General features: G+C 37.8%; 1 pseudogene; it reads left to right on the forward strand.

Annotated features, from left to right (window-relative positions):
* Nucleotides 1–12,090: 12,090 nt before the first annotated feature.
* LOC129558625 (integrator complex subunit 9 pseudogene) lies at nt 12,091–14,363 on the forward strand (annotated as a pseudogene).
* Nucleotides 14,364–16,155: the final 1,792 nt, after the last annotated feature.

A 16,155-nucleotide genomic window follows, 5' to 3' on the forward strand; every position in this document is an offset into this window, starting at 1 on the left:
TATACGATACGTTCTAAGGTGAAAGGGAAAAGAGGAAAGTAATAGAGGAAAAGTTCAAGGTTAGTGGGACTAAAGATCTCAAAAATGTCTTTAAAAGATCAGGAAAACCAACCAAAACAGAATTAGAGAATGGGTAACTGAGGGAATAATAGAGAGATTCCTCAGAATGTGTGCCTATTAATATTTCCCTAATAGAATGCCTCTTGGTTTTTAATTTTAAAATGTAAAAGAATATGTATCTTTCAATATAAAGGTTTCAAGTAATGTCCATAAAGAAGGGGCTTCCTTGGTGGCTCAGTGGTAAAGAATTTGCCTGCCAGTGCAGGGGATGCAAGTTCACTCTCTGGGTCTGGAAGATCCTCTGGAGGAGATGGTATCCCCACTCCAGTATTCTTGCCTGGGAAATCCCTTGGACAGAGGAACCTGGCAGGCTATAGTCCATGGGGTCACAAAGAGTCAGACACGACTTAGTGACTAAACAACAATATATAAGGGAAACTTTTCATTCATGCTCTTTTAATTCAGTTAACATTTAAAAGCTATTAATCTTCATCTTTTTTGGTTCCTATTTTCATCATCTTTACATGCAATTGGTGTAAAGAGTCAAATAGTTAAACAAGGCTTATTTTTTATTTCCTACTTTTACTAACTGGAATTTAAATAGTATGCTAAGAATACCTGTTGGTTTTCAATGTTAAGCGTTATATTTTGATTGCTCACTGTGGATGAGACTGTAGTTCTTTTTTACCACTTCTTCACCATCACTGTGCTTGTCTCTTTTCATTCTTTCATATTACTTAATATTGTAATTTAGGTTAGATCAATGTCCAGTACATACTTTAATTTATATTATTATTACTTCTGCTTAGGATCTCATTTCACCATCATCCTGGGGAAATGTCTTTTGACTCTGTCCTGTCTTGTGTCCTTTGTTTCTTGTCTCCCAAATCTTTCTCCTTATTTGTTTTATTATCTAATTATGAGATCACAGGTGCCAATAACTTCCTGAGAAAATACACATGAGATCATGAGAGCTCTTCTTACATGATGATATTTTATCTAGGTAAACGATGCTATACTGGAAATAATTTCTCTTAGAATTTGAAAGGAACTGACCCCCTGTTTTCTACTTTCTGACTTTGTTGCTGAAAAGCACCCATCCATTCTGATATCCTGCTACCAAGGGATTTTACACCCTCTCCCCTCCCCCACCAGCATGGAGGCCAGTAAGGTCTTCTGTCCATCTCCAGTATTCTGAAGTCTCATCATGATGTGGCTCGGTGTGATCCATTTTAATCATGTAATAGGTAGTCAGTAAGGGGTTTCAGTCTGATGGCTCTTGGAAATGTTCTTGAATGATAACATGTGATTTTGTCCATTTCTTTTTCTCTCTTCATTCTTTCTGAGGACTTATTTTTTCTACTGATTGATTTATTTATTTTTAAAATCCAGTTGATTTACCACATTTTATTAGTTTAGGTGTACAACACAGTGATTTAAAAAATTATGTCTGGATAAAAGTTAAAGCTATATTGGCTATATCCCCTGTGATGTACAATATAAGCTCATAGCTTATTTACCTTATACATAGGGGTTTGTACCTATTACTCCCCTACCCCTATCTCCCTGCTCTTCCCTCCCCTCTCCACACTGGTAACCACTGTTTGTCCTTTTTATCTGTGAGTCTGTTTCTATTTTGTTATGTACATGTGTTTATTTTTATTTAGATTACATGTATCAATAATATACAGTATTTGTCTTTATCTCTCTGGCATACATGTGTGTTATACATTTTCCTTCATATATATATATATATATATATATAAAATACATACACATACGTACATACATACCACATCGTTTTTCATTCATCTCTCAATTGGCACTTGGTTACTTCCATATCTTACTATCTAAATAACACTGGTATGAACATTGGGGTGCATGTATCTTTTATTTTTATAGATATACACAGTATTTGAATGGCTAGATCATATGTTAGTTCTATTTCTACTTTTTGAGGAACCTCCATACTGTATTCCATAGTGGTGGCACCAATTTATATCATTATCAACAATTGACTCAGGTTCCCTTTTCTGCACATCCTCACCAGCATTTGTTATTTGTAGTCTTTCTGATAACAGCCATCTGAAAAATGTGAGGTGATATCTCATTGTGGTTTTGATTTGCATTTCTCTAATTAGCAATGTTGACCATTTTTTCTTGTGCCTGTTGGCCATCTGTATATCTTTTCTGGAAAAATGTCTGTTCAAGTTTCTGTCCATTTTTTAATTAGGTTGTTTCGGATTTTTAGATATTGAGCTGTATGAGTTGTTTATGTATATTGGATATTAGCCCCTTACTGGTCAGGTCATTTGCAAATATTTCCCGCATTTAGTAGGTTGCCTTTTCATTTTGCTAATGGTTTAATTTAATGTATAAAAGCTTTTACATTTAATGAGATCTCCATTTGTTTATTTTTGTTTCTGTTTCCTTTGCCTGAGGAGACAGTTCCAAGAAGTATTGCTATGATTTCTGTCAAAGAGCATACTGCTTATGTTTTATTCTAGGAGTTTTACATTTTCCAGTCTTTCATATAGGACTTCTGTCCATTTGAGTTCATCTTTGCATGTGATATGAGAAAGTTTCCTAATTTCATTCTAAGTTCTAATTTCATTCTTTTACATATAACTCTTCAGTTGTCTCAGCACTGTTTACTGAAGAGACTGCTTCCCTCCATTGTATATTCTCCTCTCCTTTTTCATAGATTAATTGATCACAAGTGCATAGGTTTATTTCTGGGCTCTCTGTGCTGTTCCATTGATCTTTGTGTCTGTTTTATGCGAGTACAATTATTGTTTTGATTACTACAGCTCTGTATTATAGTCTGAAGTCAGAGAGTGTGATACGTGCAGATATGTCTATATCTCTCAAGATTGCTTTGGCTATTTGGAGTCTTTCGTGGTTCATACAAATTTTAGGATTATTTATTCATTTCTGTGAAAATGTCATGGATATTTTGATAGGCGTTGCATTAAATCTTTGGATTTCTTTGAGTAACATGAACATTTTAACAATATTAATTCTTATAATCCATGTCTCAAGATTCCTTTCATTTTCTTTATCTCATCTTAACTTTCCTTCATCAACACATTATAGTTTTCAGAGTAGGTCTTTTACCTTGTTAACTTGATTCGTAGGGTTTTTCTTTTTAATTATTCTTTTTGATTGGATTACAAACAGGGATATTTTCTTGCATTCTTCTTGTTGCAGTTTTTTATTAGAGCATAGAAAAGCAACAGATTTTTGTTTACTGAATTCATTATTAGTTCTTGTAGTTTTTTGGAGGAGACTTTAGGGTTTTCTGTGAATAATGTCATATCATCTTCAAATAGTGACAGCTTAGCTTCTTTCAAGTTTGATGCATTTTATCTCCTTTTCTTATATGACTGCTGTGGTTAGGACTGCCAATATTACATTAAATGAAAGAGGTAAGAAGGGGGCATCTTTGTCTTATTCCTTATTTCAGAAGAAATGCTTTCAGCTTTTCATCATTGAGTGTAATGTTAACTGTGAGTTTGACCTGAATGGTCTTTATTATGTTGACATATATTCCCTGTATGCCAAATTTGATGAGTGCTTTTATCAAAAAATTGGTGTTGAACTTTGTCAAGTGTTTTTCCTGCAGTGTTGAGATGATCATGTGATTTTTATTCTCTGTGTGTTAACATGGTATATCACATAGTTAATTTGCAGATATTGAATTATCCTTGCATCTCTGGAATAAATCCTACTTGATCATGGCATATTATCTTTTTTAAATTGTTAAATTCAGTTTGCTAACATTTTGTTGAGGATTTTTGTACCTTTATTCATCAAATGTATTGGCCTTAATTTTCTCTTTTTATATTTTTTTTCCTGATGTTGCTTTTTAAATCAGGGTAATGGTGGCCTCATAGAAAGAACTTTGGTAGTATTCCTCCTCTTCGTTTTTTGAAATAGTTTGAGAGGGAAATCTATTAGCTCTTCTTTATATGTTTGGTAGAATTCCCCTGTGAAGCCATCTGGTTCTGTACTTTAATTACCTGGAATTTTTCTTAATTACAAATTCTATTTGACCACTAGTAATCAATGGTCACATTTCAGGTTGTCTGTTTTATCTTGACTCAACCTTAGAAGATTATATGTTTTTGAGATTTATTTGTTTTAGTGTTCCATTCATTATTATGTAACTATTCATACTCATATGACTTTTTACCTCTGTGATATTAGAGGTAATTACTTGAGTAATATCTCCCCTGTTATTGCACATTCTTTATGTTTCAGGTTGAATATTTTTAATTTCTTTTAAATAATTTCAGTAGAACTGATCCACACGCATTAATAGGTGTATTTTTGCTGTGTTTGTTGGGGGAGGTGAGCTTAATGTCCTCCTGCTCTGCCATCTTGATCTCCTTTGGACTTTTTAATTTTCTTAAATTTTTCTCACACATTTTATAACTATGATTTTTTTAATGTGTCCTTCATGGGATGTTTCTTTGACTTAGTTCTAGCATTCTGTGACTTTATGATACCACTTTTTGTTATTGTTGTTAATTTTTAAGAGTTCCTTTTTGGTTCTTTGAGTATTCTTTTATAATAGCAACCCATTCTTGTTTTAAGGATTCACTATCTCAATTATCAGAAGATGTTAATAATAGTTTATTAGAAGGATTATTCCCTTGACATAATTTGTCTTCACATTGTTTTGTGTAACTGTGTGTATGTTAACATATGTGTATAGTTGGTCTTTATACATTTTATACTAAGGGCTTTTCTCAGATATTGTTTTTATTTTGTTCTTTGAATTTTTGTTAAGGACTTTCTTCAGATACTGAGTAATCCATAAATTTCTGCTCATATTTAAGAGCAGAATGCTGAAAAGAGTATTGGAATCTCATAGGCTTTGCTTACTAGCTTTCACTATGAAGTGCTCTGCCTGAGCACACAATTTTGTGGCTTTCTTTTTGCCAGGTCCAATTCACCAGAGAGGGAGGGTTCAATATTCTGCCAGCATTCTGCAAGCCAACTGGCAAAAGACAGTTCAGGAGCCACAGGAATTAGTGTGCAAATACCAACACCCTGTTTTCATACAGTACTCCTACACACAACTGTCTAGTTTCTCCTACCCCAGAGATTCTGCTGTTTACCTTCCCAAGGGAACAAGTCTCCAGAGTCCTGCTGAAGGAGAGGAGGGATGGCTGCTTGGCTAATGGAACAGAGAGTGGGAATTGTATTAGAGATACACAAAGTTCACTAGGGACCTTCTTGATTTCAACTGAATATTTGGACTCACAGGACTATCGTAGACCACACTAGGACCAGACTGCTCTGAGAGAGGTGGGAATGACAGTTCTACAGAAGAGCAACATCAGGCATTCCTTTAAAAAAGTCCTTGCAGCAGCCCATGTGGCAGTTCAAAGAATCATCGAATCCTCATCTTAGATCACAGCTTAATGGCTAGGATGTGAGTTCACATCAAGAGGTGTAGGAGTCACTCTAACTAAAGATTCATGCTCCACATAAGCTGACATCTCTCATAAAAATGCTGTATGCATCTGTCCCAGAGTCTTCAGAGAAGACATGCCAGTTTCAAGAGCCACCGTACTCACAAAGGGTAAAAGTTACATTCAATCCAGATGTAGTTTATCAGGGGACGTTTTTTCATCCTAAGCAGTATTGCCTGAGAATATGATTAAATATCATTTTTATTAGTTACCAGAGCAACAGAGTTAAAGAGCTAAATAAAGTTCTAGTTCTCAGGCCCAAAACAATGGATTGTGTTAAGTCTTTATCCACACAATCTAATTGCTTCTTTTGCTTTTTAAAAAAAATATTATTAGTGAAACAGGAAGGAAAGAAACATGAAAAGAAATGTAGGCAAAGAGGCAAGTTAAGATGATGTGTCGATAGGGGGATTTGAGTCTATTTCTATACTCTCAAGAAAACATGAGGTAAAAATACAAACAGTAAGGAGGAGGAGGAGGTGTTGGATATCAGTGGCAGGAGGAAAAATTGTGAAGTAGACAGTTTTGTAAAAGTATTTGGTGATGATCCCAACTCCTTCAAAAAATGTTATATTCAAGATTTTCATTTATTGAAAAATATTGATGTATTACTTAGGATAGGCTAAATGCAATAATAAATAGGCTCCAAAATATGTAACAGTCCAAACACAATAGTAGTCTATTTCATGTCTATATAACAGTATTAGGCTGGAACATAGGTTGGTGAGGTGACCTTCCTCCATGGAGTCGATCTGCAACAAGGCCTCCTCCATCTTCAACACCTGACTTCCAAAGTTGGCAGGTCCTCTTTCTTCTAGTCAGTATGAAAGAATGTAAGGTGAGCTTTCTTTGAGGTGGGTCTAGAAATGGCATCTGTCTCTTTTGCCCAAGTGCCACCGGCTGGAACTCTGGCAAATAACCACACTTAATTTCCAGTAGGACTGAGAAATGTAGTCCAGCTGTGTGCCTGCTATAACAAGGAGAATATATATTTTATTGAGCAGTAATATGGGCATTTACATTTTGTAAAGATTTCTATTAAATACATTCTATTAAATATAAATGTTACTTTAGAATCCAAGGATGTGGCCCATTACTTTTCAAGAGCTTATTTGAAGCATATAATTCCTCACCAATGTCAAGTCAGTAAAATAATATTTTAAAAGTAAGTAGGATTCATGTCAATGGTATTGCATTAAGAATAAGTTTTATGTCATTAGAGTTGTGATTTACATGTATATACAAGTGTATATAATGTTTTGTATAAAACATACCACTTGACTTTGCAAAACTGGCCATAAGTCAGTTATTTTTATCATAAATTAAATGTTAATGTTTACTTTTAAAGAGAAACATGCTTTATCTCTATGGCTTATTTTCAGAGGTATTTACTTCTTTTAATTCAGGTACAAGAGTATTTTATTCAATTCTATACGGCACCAAATTCTCATGTTACAGTGCGCATACCATTTTAAGGGATCACAAGAAGTCAAATGTGGAAGAACATCCAACTTACTAAAATGCTTCTGCTATTCCACTTGATGTTGACTGAGGCTCTACTTTTTGGCTATCTTGCTTTTCTTAACAGAAGACAGAAGCTTCAGGGGAATTTAACAAATTTCATTTTCACTTTAAAACACACTTTATGACACTAAAATAAAATAATACTTTGAGCATAAATCTTTATAGCTTGTATGTTAAAATCAAATGTTAAAAATGTTTCCCCTCTTAAGTTTATGAATGTGAATTATTTTAATTTTATCATTAATTTTGCCAGTTTTACACATGTATGAGATGCCTTTGGCTTCACTTGTGGTAATTTAAAGCACATCTATTTTTTTTTCCTTTTTAATAAAACTACTTCTATAAAAAACAGAAGAAAAAGAAGCAGACTCACCCTCTGACAGCCTGTTTCCATCCATTCACATCTTTCTGTAGCATTATCCTTTTGATCTAATGGACTCCAGTAAAAGATGAAAGTTTGCGTGGTGCATAAGCCAAACTTGCATTGCTGTTTTTAAGTTACAAAGGATGAAAGGAAAATGCTGCTCCTACTCTTTGATTATTTTTACATATGTGTAACTTAGAAAGTAACTGTAGAAATGGAAGCTTTCCATGGGTCTAGTTTGCAAAAAGAAAGCCGCTCGTGACCAATTTAGAATAAACATCCAAATTCTGAATGTTTGAAAAATTACTCCAAAGTCAGTTTTGTGACATTTCAAACATTTAAACTTGCCTTCATTGCTAACAGTCTTATCTATTGCTGAGGAAATTCACACCTGTGGCATAACTATTTCATACCTAGGCAGCAGTGGTATCTTTGGAAATCTTTTTTTTTTTTTTTTTGACTCTTGGGTTGGGGGAATAACAGTGAAACAAAGTGACTCTCAATTTCAACACTACTGTTTTGTACAAGCTGTGAGTGTGTCTGTAATCCCTGCAGGAATGAGGATACAATTACAAAGGAGAGTAAATCTGGATATGTTATTCAGACATAATTATTCCACTTAAAGCAGCGCATATCTGGTTAGACCCTAAAAATCACCAGGAAACATGCTTCAAACCAGAAGTTGCAACAGACAAAATCTGACATCTCTAGTTTCATTTGAGGGAAGCAAAGATTGGTTTCAAGGTTACATTAGCATCCCAAGCCCTATAGTATACAAGAGCTAGTAAACTGCTTCTTCAACAAGTGATGCTTTTCAGACTTTAATGCTAAAATAATATTATATAATTAAATGTGACCTTAAGACTACTTTGTGAAAATTCACTCTTTTTGTTGATGATTAAAGTAAGACTAAGTGATAATATAAATTGAAGATGATGAAAATCATGTTTTAATTTAGTATAGTAGTCAAGATTGCCTGATGCAAAGTGGTATCTTGTGTGTGATGGCTTGCTCTGCTGGGTTTTTAATATTATACAATGACAAACACAAAATCTGAACATCATTTTTCTGAAATCATGACCAGAGTGTTGAAAGAACTAGATTTCTTTTCACTTTTTTTTTTGTGTGTGAGAGCTTCAAGCTTATATTTATAGTGATTATATATTTCCAAAATATTGCTCCCTTAAAATTTTGATTATGTACCAATTTCCTTGATTCTATGATAACATTTGGTTTTGAACAAACGAGCATGTCAAAAAACTCTGGAAGTTCTTTATGATTCAAAATAATCTAGTAACATTATGCAAAAAAAAAACATTTTTTTTTCAAAATCTGCTGTGTAAAAATAAATGATCCCATTAGTCAGTATAAACATGGTCAGATAGAGAGGTCAGTGAAAACACTACCATCCATCAGTGATCTCCTCAGAAATCTTTCATCATATATACCATATACTCCTGTCAGATAAATGTACTTCCAACCTCTCAAGTCAACTCTTTCCCATCCTTCCCACTACTTTCCTCATCACTCAGACCCTCTTAATCTTTATTTAGCCTCTTTTATTACCTCCTAACAGTCTTGCTCCACACCATTGCCAGAATGGTCTACCTAAAATACCTATATGACCACACCATCTCCACTCCACTTACAAAGTTTCTGAAGCAGGGGGAAATGGATAAAAGACATTGTGTTATGTGCCCACAAGTCGGCTAGGACAGCTGATCCACCTTTTATTCATTTCCTCCCTGCCACTGCCCCATCTCTGATCACCACTAATTTCCTTCTGTGCCAGCACCTAATGCCACACATAGTCATGCCTGCTTTCACGGATCTTTTATTTTGTATGTCACACTCTCCTCCTCTTATTTCATCTGCTTTAAAAATCTCTAAATGTAGATTTTTAAATGAACATCTTTAACACATTCCTGGCATCCATAACCATCACCTAGACATAGCTTTGGCTGGGAGGAAGGTGCCTTACCTCAATGCTTCTGCTATAATTTTGTGATTTCCCTAAAAGTCAAATTTACCATGTACCCTCAACAAAAAAAAAACAGAGAGAGAATTTGTAAGAAAATAAAATGCCTGGGTTATGTCAATGCGCTCCATATTTCACACACACTCATGCATTTTTCTGCATTAAATTATACTTACTTTTGAAATACTATCATCATGCCAGTTGTATCTCTAGAATACATTGAATTCTTGGGGGGTACAATGATTTTTCAGTTCAGTTCAGTTCAGTTCAGTTCAGTTCAGTCGCTCAGTCGTGTCTGACTCTTTGCGACCCCATGAATCACAGCACACCAGGCCTCCCTGTCCATCACCAACTCCCGGAGTTCACTCAAACTCATGTCCGTCGAGTCGGTGATGCCATCCAGCCATCTCATTCTCTGTCGTCCCCATATCCTCCCACCCCCAATCCCTCCCAGCATCACTTAGGCAACTCTAATGCTTTGGAGAAAATGCAGATCAAATATGCTGTTTAGCAACTGACTGATGGTTCCCTTAATGTGTTCAAGTGACTTGGGAGTTATTGTAAAGGTATATGGCTTCAAAACCAAAAAGAAGAAAATGGGTTTGACTATATCTTAGTCATATTTTGGAAAGAAGGATTTGCATTTGGCAGATCTTTTCAGTTACACACTATAAAAGGAGAAAATGTTTTGTTCATCCTGGCAAGAACAATGTTTTCCTTTTTAGATTTATTTTAAAAATAATTTGTTGATTGAAAAATCACAGAGGTAAATCATTTTCTGCAGAAGCAATGACATTCCCAGGCCAGCAGGCTTAGTTCAAAATACTAAACCAGGCACATCTGGAAAATCCATTTCCAAACTCTATGCCAATGGGTTGAAACCCTGGTTTGCTCAACCTATATTTGAATGAGTAACATACTTTTCAAACAGAACTGGCAAATCAAAAACTTTAAAATTCTGACCTTGACTTGCAGATACAATGACAAGCTTGAAGTTGACTTTACTCTTTAGTATAAAGCATCAACACCTGGCTGCATAGTAATTATGAAAGACGATGAGATTTAATTGCTAGAAAAACCACAGTGTTGTCCAGAACAAAGTCTGTGAGTTAAATGTGTGTTAGATGGCCAACTCATTGGATAAGACCCTGATGCTGGGAAAGATTGAGGGCGAAAGGAGAATGGGCAGCAGAGGATGAGATGGTTAGATAGCATCACCAACTCAATGGACATGAATCTGGGTACACTCCAGGAGACAGTGAAGGACAGGGGAGCCTGGTGTGCTGCAGTCAATGAAGTCACAAAGAGTTGAACACGACTTAGTGACTGAACAAGGATAATGAACAAGATGGCCTAGAAATGTGTACTTCAGTGCTCCTCATCAAAAATATACTGCTCACCTCCTCTAGACATTCTCTTGCATGAGTAGTTATTTGCTATTTGGTGTGTGATTTTTCAACTGCATCCTAAATTCTGTAAGGATCGGGAAACTAACATCTATTTGATTTCTTCTATAGTCTCCCTCCTTTCTTTCATTTAGTTAGTATTTATTGAGTCCTGCTGTTTTCCAAACAGCAATGCTGAGGGATGCAAATACAAAGAGCAACATTCCCTATTCTTGAGATTTTAAATCTAATGAGAAAAAATAGATATGAAAACAAATCATTACAATGTACTAAGAAAAGTGGTATACTACAGGCATATAAAGAATATTATGGGACAAGAAAGGGAACAACCAGATTGGCCTAGAAGTGATCCCAGAGATTGCTTTAGGGTTGACCTTGAAGACTGAGCAGGATTTAAATTAGGGCAAAGAGGCTAAGAACATTTCAGGTAATGGCAAAGGCCAGAAGACCCTGTGGGCAAGGTGTTCTCACATTAGTGCTTGTCCCAATTAGCTCTTGCTGGAAGACAACATATTCTCCAGAAATCTTATTGTAATTATATGATTTCCCTATGTAACAGGAACATAATGGAAATGTACATTCTGAGCAATATAATACAGCAGAAGTATGTGTTCAAAGCAAGTAATTTGGAGCCAGAATGGCTGAGTATGGATTCCAACCTAAACACCTAAATGCTGTCTGACTTTCAGCAAGTTATTTAAGTGTTGTAAGCTTCAGTGTCCTGCCCTGTAAACTGAGGAAGATATTAGTAATTACCTCATAAAAATTACTATCCAGATTAGGTAGTTATTAAAATTTTCTTAGAAAAGTGATAGGCTTGTGAGAGTTTTCCATAAATATTAGCATCAAATATTTGAATTATTCACTGTATTTAACTCTATTTCTGACCTATAATTTACATACCATATGATTCATCCATTTAAAGTATATGTCAATGATTCTAGTTAATTCAGAGGATTTTTCAATGATAAATTCAATCTAATTTTAGAATATTTTCTTCCCCTCAAAAAGGTACCTATTGAATTTCATTCTGTTTCTACTCTTCTATCTCCCAGGAATATGTAAAAACTAATCTCATTTCTGGCTCTAAAGATTTTCCTATTCTGGACATTTCATGCAAAAGTCATGATAAAAAAAAGTGGTCTTTTTTGTCTAAGTTCTTTCTCTTAGTATAGTATTTTCAGATTCAGCCATATTATAGCATGTATGAGTACTTCATTCCTTTCTATGGCTGAACTATCTACATTCTGGGCTTCCCTCATAGCTCAGTTGATAAAAAATCTGGGTCGAAGAACTGCTACTGACCAGCCAAAAGTCCAGCATGAAACTGTGTTGCCTATCAGGGCAACCTTACCGTGCAATGTGCTCAAATTCAAGTCAACCACCATTATGTTGGACTGTGGACTGGACATGACTTCCACCCTCAACTTCCTTCCTTTGCCACTTGTTCAAAGTCCCAGACTGTCCAATCTTCCTGGCTGGTCCCTAAAGGATGGAAACGCTTTCTTGGACAAGGAGCTAAAGGAGTGCTCAGGTCACGTATTTGTGGATTCTGCACCCGAATTCTGCCTACCAGAGACCGAGCTAGTAGATCTGTCTACCGTGGATGTGACCTCATCTCTAACTATCACTGCATGATGGCCCTGCCCTACATCACCGAGCACACTGGGTTCACAGGCATGGTATACGCCACAAAGCCCACCGTTCAGATAGGCAAGCTTCTCATGGAAGAGTTGGTGAACTTCATTGAACGAGTGCCCAAGGCTCAGTCTGCCTCCTTGTGGAAGAACAAGGATATTCAGTGACTCCTGCCTTCTCCTCTCAAGGATGCAGTAGAAGTCTTGACCTGGAGAAGATGCTACACAATGCAGGAGGTGAACTCTGCCCTTAGTAAGATCCAGCTGGTGGGATATTCTCAGAAAATTGAGCTTTTCGGTGTGGTCCAGGTGACTCCTCTAAGCTCTGGCTATGCCCTTGGAAGCTCCAGCTGGATCATCCAGTCCCATTATGAGAAAGTGTCTTACGTCTCTGGTTCCTCCTTACTTACCATGCACCCACAGCCCATGGACCAAGCATCTCTCAAAAACAGTGATGTTCTCTTCCTGATGGGCCTTACCCAGATTCCCAACGCAAACCCTGATGGCATGGTGGGTGAGTTCTGCAGCAACCTAGCACTGACAGTACAGAATGGAGGAAACATGTTGGTCCCCTGCTACCCTTCTGGAGTGATCTACGACCTCCTGGAGTGCCTGTATCAGTACATTGACTCGGTAGGCCTCTCCAGCATCGCTTTCTACTTCATCTTCCCAGTGGTTAACAGTTCAGTGGAGTTTTCACAGATTTTTGCCGAGTGGCTTTGTCACAACAAACAGACTAAGGTGTATCTCCCAGAACTGCCTTTTCCTCATGCTGAGCTCATTCAGACCAACAAGCTGAAGCACTACCCCAGCATCCACAGAGACTTCAGCAACGACTTCAGGCAGCTGTGCGTGGTCTTCACTGGACACCCTTCCCTCCGGTTCGGGGATGTGGTCCATTTCATGGAGCTCTGGAGAAAGTCGAGTCTCAACACGGTCATCTTCACAGAACCCAACTTTTTGTACTTGGAAGCACTGGCTCCGTACCAGCCCTTGGCCGTGAAATGCATCTACTGCCCCACTGATACGTGACTGAATTTCATCCAGGTGTCAAAACTGCTCAAGGAAGTGCAGCCCCTCCACGTGGTCTGCCCGGAGCAGTACACCCAGCCACCCCGGCGCAGTCCCACCGCATGGACCTCATGGTGGACTGCCAGCCGCCCACCATGTCGTATCGGCGCGCCCAGGTCCTTGCCCTGCCCTTCAAGCATCGGTACGAGAAGATCGAAATCATGCCGGAGCTTGCAGACTCCCTGGTGCCCATGGAGATTAAGCCTGGCATTTCCTTGGCAACCGTCTCGGCTGTGCTTGCGCACTAAAGATAACAAGCACGTTCTTCAGCCTCTGCCCAGGCCCACCCAGCCCACAGGCGGCAAGAAGCAAAAGCGGGCGAGTGATGACGTTCCAGACTGCAAGGTTCTGAAGCCTCTGCTGAGCGGCTCCATCCCCGTGCACCTGTTCGTGCAGACGCTGGACCTGTTCTTGCAGACGCTGGAGAAGCACGGCTTCAGCGACATTAAGGTGGAAGACACAGCCAAGGGCCATATCGTCCTGCTGCAGGAAGCCGAGACCCTCATCCAGATTGAGGAGGACTCGACCCATATCATCTGCGACGACGACGAGGTGCTCCGGGTCCGACTGCGGGACCTGGTCCTCAAGTCCCTTCAGAAGTTCTGAGGAGAAGGCCCGCGCCACCTCCACATGCCCCGCATCCTTCACTGCAGCCGCCAGCCCCCAGCGGAGGACGGGAAGGCCCGCAGCTGGCGGGTCTCTGACTCGAGGAATAAAGACGCGGCTTTTGAGATACCTTCTCAGGAGTTGCAGCCAGAGCCTCCCAGTCTGGCTTCTCAGCACTGTTTCAGGAGAGAGCTCTCCCTTTAAACTGTAGGCGTGTGCTCTTCCTGGGCCAGATTTCCCCAGGCAGGTAAGGCAACAGGCTGCGGAGTGAGAGGAACAGCGGCTCTGCACCGGGTCAGTGGGTCAGTGGCGGGAGGAACGTGAAGGATGGCGACTTGTGGCCCACCTGTCAGTTTCACAGGCCTCAGGCAGAGCAGCTCTCTTTGATTTTATTTTATTGTCTACAGTGCTGTACCTAGTAAGAAAGATGATGTCAAGAAATTAGCAAAGGTTCATTTTGCTTTTATAATGTGAGCTCATTTTGTTAATAAAATTTATTTTTTACTGAAAAAATAAAATTTTTATAAAAGATAAAAAATCTGCCTGCAATGTGGGAGACTCTGGTTTGATTCCTGGGTCAGGAAGATCTATGGGAGAAGGGATAGGCTACTCATTCCAGTATTTTGTGGCTTCCCTTGTGGCTCAGCTGGTAAAGAATCTGCATGCAGTATGGAAGACCTGGGTTTGATTCCTGGGTTGGGAAGATCCCATGGAGAAGGGAAAGGCTACCCACTCCAGTATTCTGGCCTGGAGAATTGCATGGTCTGTCCACAAAAGTCGGGCACAACTGAGTAACTTTCACTTTCACTTTATCTATATTCCATTATGTGAAGGGCCACATATTTATATATTCATAAGTTGATGGGAATTTTAGATGTTCTATTTGTAGTATATTATGAATAATGCTGCTGTGAACATTTGAGTACAAGCTTTTTCATGGACATATTTTTTCATTTCTCTTGGCCACATGCATAGGAATGTAGTTGCTAGGTCACATGTTAACATTTTGACATTTTGAAGAATTGCCAATGTGTTTTCCAAAGTAGTTGTACAATTTTCTTTACCATCAGGAATATACGTAAAAGTTTCAGTTTAATTATATACTCATCACTGTTTACTCTATTTTTGTGAAAATTGCTGTTCATTAAAAAAAAAAAAACTTTTTATTTTGTATTGGAGTACATAAAGCCAGTTAACAAGCAATATTGTAATAGTTTCAGGTGAACAGCGAAAGGACTCAGCCATACATATACATGTATCCATTCTCCCCCAAACTCCCCTCCCATCCAGGCTGCCACATAACATTGGGCAGAGTTCCATGTGCTATACAGTAGGTCCTTGTTGGGTATCCATTTTAAATATAGCAGTGTGTACATGTCCATCCCAATTTTATTGGGCTTGCATTGAAGCTATAGATGGCTTTGGGTAGTGTAGACCTTTTAACAATATTAATTCTAATCTAAGAACATGGGATTTGTTTATTTATTTTCATCTTTTATTTTTTCATCATTGTCTTATGGTTGTTGGTATAGGGATCACAGATTTCCTTGGTTAATTTTATTTCTAAGTATTTTATTATTTTGATGCTATTGTAAATGGGAAAGCTTTCTTTACTTTTACTTTTTTTCAGAGTTTATTGTGAGAGTTAAGAAATGCAAGTATTTTTTGTATTTAGATTTTGTATCATGAAGCTTTACTGAATTCATTGATGTATTGTAAGTGTTCTGGTGGAGTTTTTAAGATTTTCTATATACAAGATCACATCATTAGCACACAGACAGTTTCACTAGTTACTTTCAGATTTGGATGGCTTTTATTTCTTTTGCTTACCTGACTGCTGTGGTTAGGACTTCCAGTATAATGCTGAATGGGAATAGTGAGAGTGGGCACCCTTGTCTTGTTTCTCATCTTAAAGGGAGAACTTTCAACTTTTCACCATTGAGTATGATGTAAGTTGTGGGACTGTCACATATGACCTTTATTGGGTTGAAGTATGTTCAGTCTTTGAGAAGGAAATGGCAACCCA

Source organism: Moschus berezovskii, chromosome 8, assembly GCF_049115385.1.
Source record: "Moschus berezovskii isolate FMDL1 chromosome 8, NW_MosBer_1.0, whole genome shotgun sequence".
Lineage (NCBI taxonomy): Eukaryota > Metazoa > Chordata > Mammalia > Artiodactyla > Moschidae > Moschus > Moschus berezovskii.